This window comes from Sphaerodactylus townsendi, linkage group LG01 (assembly GCF_021028975.2).
Source record: "Sphaerodactylus townsendi isolate TG3544 linkage group LG01, MPM_Stown_v2.3, whole genome shotgun sequence".
NCBI lineage: Eukaryota > Metazoa > Chordata > Lepidosauria > Squamata > Sphaerodactylidae > Sphaerodactylus > Sphaerodactylus townsendi.
In genome coordinates, this window is record NC_059425.1 from 190,062,351 (window position 1) to 190,068,706 (window position 6,356).

The window sequence follows — 6,356 nt, forward strand, 5'->3', positions numbered from 1 at the left end:
TCAGCCAAGTTCGTGTTTTGCCATCCTGTTAACATATCATAGGTCAGCAGTGGCGAACCTATGGCACGGGTGCCAGAGGTGGCACTCAGAGCCCTTTCTGTGGGCATGTGTGCACAGAGTCCATCATGTGGAAGGACGGAAAATCACACACCCCACACACACACATATCTAGGCTGGCCTGGGTGCGATCATTTACCTGGGAGTAAGCTCGGTTGCTGGCAATGGGGCTTGCTTCTGAGTAAACCCTCCTAGGGTTCTGATTCACCCATTTGAAGCATTGCACGGTTGCTTCACCAAGCTTACTCCCGAGTAACACATTTTAAAACAAAACCTCAGTATTCAAATTAAATTGCCGTGTTGGCACTTTGCGATAAATAAGTGGGTTTTGAGTTGCAATTTGGGCACTCGGTCTCGAAAAGGTTCGCCATCACTGTCACAGGTCAATGGGATCTGTTCAATTCTCCACCTAGTGTGTGTCTATGATGCGTGTGAGTAGATTGAGTCATGAGGAAACTTCTATCTGACACATTTCAGTTTTCACAGGTACTTACCATTTCAGCCCAACTTGTGTTTTGCAGACAAGACCTAAAACTATTAGCATATCATAGGTCAATGGGATCTGTTCAAGTCTCCACCTAGTGTTTATCTATGATGCATACCAGTAGTTTGACACATGAGGAAACTTCCATCTAACACATTTGGGTTTTCAGAGGAATGTAGTATTTCAGATAAATTCGCATGTTGCAATCCTGAGTTTAAACTTTAAACATATCATAGGTCAATGGGATCTGTTCAAGTCTCCACCTAGTTTATGATGCGTATGAGTAGTTTGACACATGAGGAGACTTGCATCTAACACATTTGGGTTTTCACATGTACTTACTATTTCAACCCAACTCGCATTTTGCAATCCTGTGCTAAAACTGTTAACATATCATAGGTCAATCTTCAAGTCACCAGTGTGTGCATGATGCTTAGGACTAGTTTGACACATGAGGGAACTTGCATCTAACACATTTGTTGCTGCAGTACCTGCATTTGTGGCTGAAGTGCCAGTGCTGCTAAGGCAGGGGAGTCTGTGCCAGTGCTGAAGGGAGGGCTTTTGGGAGCAGGGCCGGCTTTAGTTGCTTTCCTGAGCCCTTTGGGCCCAGGAACATCCTCATTTGCCAGCAGGGACTTACACTGGCCAAATCAGTGGGTCAGCCCATTGTACTGCAAGGGGTGGGTGGCAGGGTCGCTTTTGGCTTGCTGGCTGTGGTACAGCCAGCCACTTGGAGGCAGTGTGGCTGTACCATTCCCGGCTGAAGTGCAACTCCCCCTTCCCCAGGATTGCACTGTGCATCGCTTCATAAATAAAACGGGAATAAGAAAGGAAATGATTGGGGCTTTTACCTCGATACCCATAATGGATGCCCACGGCCACTTCTGTGCTCTGGGGAAAAGCCAAAGAGCATTTAGGCTCAGGGCTTCAACAATCTAACTTACTGTACTTTCCCACTTTTTTGGGTCTTCTGTGCTCAGGGCATTCTCTCTCTCTCTCTCTCTCTCTCTCTCTCTCTCTCTCTCTCTCTCTCACTCAGCTTTTAGCTTGTCTGCAGGATTTAGCTGTGTATCTCTTCCTCTTTCAAACAAATCCATTACTTTCATGTCCCAGTTTAATGCATTTCTAACACATCCCATTCTTTTGCTGCTGTGAGGCACCTCTTGATTTTAGTTCACAAATGTGAGCATCCTTTTGTCAGTCTAGGCTGACTTTTATGCAAAGAAAAAAAAACCAAGTACTATGAACAATGGAGCCTAAAACAGTCATGTTTAGGAAGAGATAACTTTAATTAGCTCAATGTTGTGTGTGATGGTGACACTTATAACCAAACTACAATATGTTATAGAGCCAGCCACGATGCTGGCACAGTGTGTTCGTGGGAATAGCATATTTCTAATGTCACAGTATCATCATATTGCAATGTATGTGAACGGGCACATTGAATGTGAACTACGGGGTACAATTCAGACCTAAGAAGAAATGAATTAAGTAGGGGTCCTTCACCTTCTGAGAAATGCCTTATAATTCATCCTCAATTAGCATCATTTCCCCATCAGTACATCTGTATGACTAGTTCTGAATCTGGGTCCAGAGGGTGGATTGGAAAATAGGCACAGTGAGGCCAGGTACAGAAAGAGGGGATATTTCTATAAATATCCTCCAGGCCTGCAGGGAAAAAACCCTTAAATTAAAAAGGAAGAGACGTTATAAAGTTTTTAGATGCTGCGATCTAGTGATATCTCTGCAGCCATTTTGGATTGCCAAGACAACTTCTATGGTTGCTACAGTTTTCTTTTGAGCAGAGCTGTGGGGGGAAAGTGTGGCCTGCCAGAAAGGACAGCAAGGAAGATGGGGGGGGGGGGGATCAAAGCTGCAGCAGAAGTAGGGAAGAAGGAAATAACAAAAGGAGTGAGAAACAAGGGCTGGAAAGAGGCAAGGAAGTGCCGCGGGGGGAAGGGGAAGGAAAATGAGATAAACTGCAATTTCCACAAATGCCTCCCCCAATCGTCGCTCTCTTATAAGATCCTGTGGGAAGGTCCTTTTGAAGCAAGCAGGCCAGCCAAAGCAGCAGAGATGGGAAAGCACAAGTAAACGCGCTGGAAACAGCCAGAGTGGCTGTTTCTTCTGCTCCCACCTGGACGCAGGTATAGATTTTTTATGCGGTTGGGTTCGGTGACGGAGGGCTTTCCAGCTGTTCCATTCCATGCATTGTTTCAAGCAAGCCGGACGTATAATGGGAGGGGTTTGAACCTGAGAGACCCCCCCCCTCCTTACCTACGTCCCTGCTGTCAGGCTCTCGAACATGAAAATAACAGAGACCGTAGGAGAGTCCAAAAAGCAGTTTATTTCTACAATGCGTAGAGTAACAGAGAAAGCTGAATCTAAGCTCTCCCGCTTAGATCATTTGCACTACAGAGCTTCAAGAAACCTGGGAACTTTCGCACCTTCCCGCAGGAGGGCTGGCGCCAGGGAATTGCCAGGGAGGGAAGAGGGAAACCGGAAAGCATTTACAGGAAACATTTGCAATCCCCACACAGCAAGAAGGGCTGGAGGAGGCCGGACTGACAGGCATGGATCTGACATTCTGCCCCCCTTAAGACCTCCCCCCACCTGGGCGATCGGGGTAGGCCCGATGGAATGCCTTCACCAAGCGAGGGGCCTGAACGTTTTTGGAGTCGACCCACTCGTTGTCTCCAGCCGGGAAATGAGTCAATGCAATCAAATACTGAAGCCGGCCCCGGTGCACCCGGTAGTCTAAGACTTCCTCCACCTCGTGGTGCGGCTTCCCTCGCACCATCATTGGAACTGGCACGGCCGGCTGAGGGTGCCAATCCTCTGGCGGGGGCGCCTTTTTGAGGAGACTGCAATGGAAAACAGGATGCACGAACTTCAAATTTTTTGGCAACCGTAATTTGGCCGTCACATCATTGATCACTCTAAGTACCTGGAAAGGGCCTATGTACTTCTTCCCCAGTTTCCTGCACCCTTGCAGCCCTCGCAAGTTCCGGGTAGATAAATACATCCAATCCCCCACCATAAGAGTCACCGGCTGCCGCTTCTGGTCGGCCTACCGCTTATACCCCTGCTTCGCCTTCTCCAAAGCCTGCTGCATCGACCCCCAAGCTTGCCGGATGGACTGCACCCATTCCCGGAGCTCTTACCTGGGCCCTCCATGTAGACCTCCCCAAGAAAGGAAACGGCTTTGCCGACTGCCCCGAGATGACCTCGAAGGGGTTTTTCCCCGTGCTGCTATGCACCGCGTTATTATAGGCGAATTCAGCAAAAGGCAGCAGGTCAACCCAATTGTCTTGCTGGAAATTTATGTAACGTCGCAGGTACTGCTCAAGAGTCACGTTCGTGCGCTCGCTCTGGCCGTCTGTGGCGGCATGAAACGCCGAGGACAGCGCGAGTTCTGTGCCCAGTAGCTTCAGAAAATGCCGGCAGAACCACGAAATGAACTGCCCGCCGCGGTCTGATACTATCTTATCAGGAGCGCCGTGGAGTCGGTAGATGTGAGTTACAAACAGGCGGGCTAACTTGCTCGCCGATGGCAGTGAGGTGCAAGGAACAAAATGCGCCTGCTTTGAAAACAAGTCCACAACCATCCAGATCACCAACTTCCCTCTGCTGGACGGGAGATCGGTAATGAAATCCATGGAAATCACCTTCCAGGGCGTGGTGGGCACCGGCAAGGGCTGGAGGAGGCTGGACACCTTCCCTTGCACTCTTTTGGACATCGCGCATGTAGGGCACCCTTTCACATAGGCCTCCACATCCCCCCTCAAAGTTTTCCACCAAAATTGTCTACGGACCAAATGCAAAGTTTTCACAAACCCAAAGTGACCAGCTGCCTTTACATCATGAAAGCCCAGCAGCGCGAGAAGGCGCGCTGCTGCAGGCACATAGAGTCGATACCCCTTCCACCAAAACTCCCCCCGCTTTTCCAGCAGGTCACCCCCTTCATCCCGCGGCACTTCGAGTGCCCCCACCCCCCGTAGGATCTCTTCCAGCGAGGCGGGGACAGCCGGGGAGCCGGGGCAGAGCGCCGCCCGACTCCGAGTGACAACCGCCAAGCCCAGCTGAGATGGGGAGAACACCGTCCCGACCGGAGTGGGGTCCCCCAGGGAAGGATCTGGCAGCCGAGACAACGCATCAGCCAGGCAATTGGCCTTCCCGGGGAGGAAATGCAGAGTGAACTGGAAGCGAGAGAAGAAGTCAGCCCAACGAAGTTGCTTGGCGGACAGCTTCCCTGGGGCGCGGAGCACCGCCAAGTTCCGATGGTTGGTCCACACCTCGAACGGGAGGCCCGCTCCCTCCAGCCAGTGACGCCAGGCGGTCAGAGCACACTTGATTGCCCCCGTCTCCTTGTCACCAACCGTCCAATGGTGCTCAGCCCCCGAAAACTTACGGGAAAGATAGGTGCAGGGATACAACCTCCCATCCTCCCCCTTCTGTAGTAGGGCCGCACCCATAGACTTATCCGAAGCGTCGACGTGAACGACAAAGGGCTTGGACGGGTCTCCATGGCGTAAGAGGGGCTTCGACGTGAAGGCGCGTTTGAGCACCCGGAATGCTGCCTCACATTCCGTCGACCACGGAGCGGAGCCGACGGCCTCGTCGCCCCTGGCCCCTTCTCCCTCGTGCGCAACAAATCGGTGAGAGGCAGCGCCAGCCGGGCGAAGTCCGGTATAAAGTCCCGATAGAAGTTAGCGAAGCCCAGAATGACTGCAGCTGACGCCTGGTGCGGGGCTCCTGCCACTGCACCACATCATTCACCTTACCCAGGTCCATCTCCAACCCCCGGCTGGAGATCTGGTAACCCAGAAAATCCAGCCGCTCCTTATGAAAGTCACATTTAGAGAGCTTCACGAACAGGTCATTGTCCAGGAGCCGCTGAAGCACAGCCCGCACAGTTGCGACGTGCTCCTCCTCCGACTGGGAGTAAATTAATACATCGTCCAAATACACTACCACCCCCTTGAACAGAAAGTCCTGGAGCTCCTCGTTAATCAAACACATGAAAGTCCCCTGCGCGCCAGCTAACCCAAATGGGAGGACGCGGTAGGTGAACTGGCCCAGCCTCGTGTTGAAAGCCATCAGGTGCTCATAGCCCTTGGCGATCCGCACCCGGTAGTAGGCTTCCCGCAAGTCCAACTTAGTGAAAATCTTGCCCTCGCCCAAGCAACTAAGCAAGTCCTTGATCAGTGGGAGGGGGTACTTGTTACAGGCGGAGACTGCGTTCAGTCCCCGGTAGTCTGTGCACAAGCTCAAGGAGCCATCCTTTTCCCGCACAAACAGGACAGGTGCGGCAAAGTCACCGTTCACCCGTTTTATAAAGCCCCGTTTCAAATGTTTGTCCAAAAGCTCTTGGAGCGCCTGGGCTTCTGATGGGCTCATGGGGTAGAGGCGGCTTTTCGGTAGCTTGGCCCCAGGGAGTAACTCGATCTTGGAGTCAGTCTTACGGTGGGGCGGCAGCTTGTCGCACTCCATCTCTTCGAACACCCTCCGGAGGTCCCGGTAGGGCTGGGGGATGGCCGAGACATCCAGTGTTCTCCCAGCCCACTCGTGGGAGACCCCCGCCTGCATCTGCGGGGACCCAGACATATGGTCGCCGCAAGGGGGTCAACAAATCGAATAGAGTTGGAGGACCAGGAGATATCCGGATCATGGTCTCGCAGCCAGGGCACCCCCAGCACCAGGGAATATTTGGCCACCCTTGCAATGATGAACTGCCGCTCCTCCCAGTGCCCCCCACATTGGATCAGGACCGGCTCTGTCCGATGCGTGGTCGGTGCACCCCCCAATGTGGCCC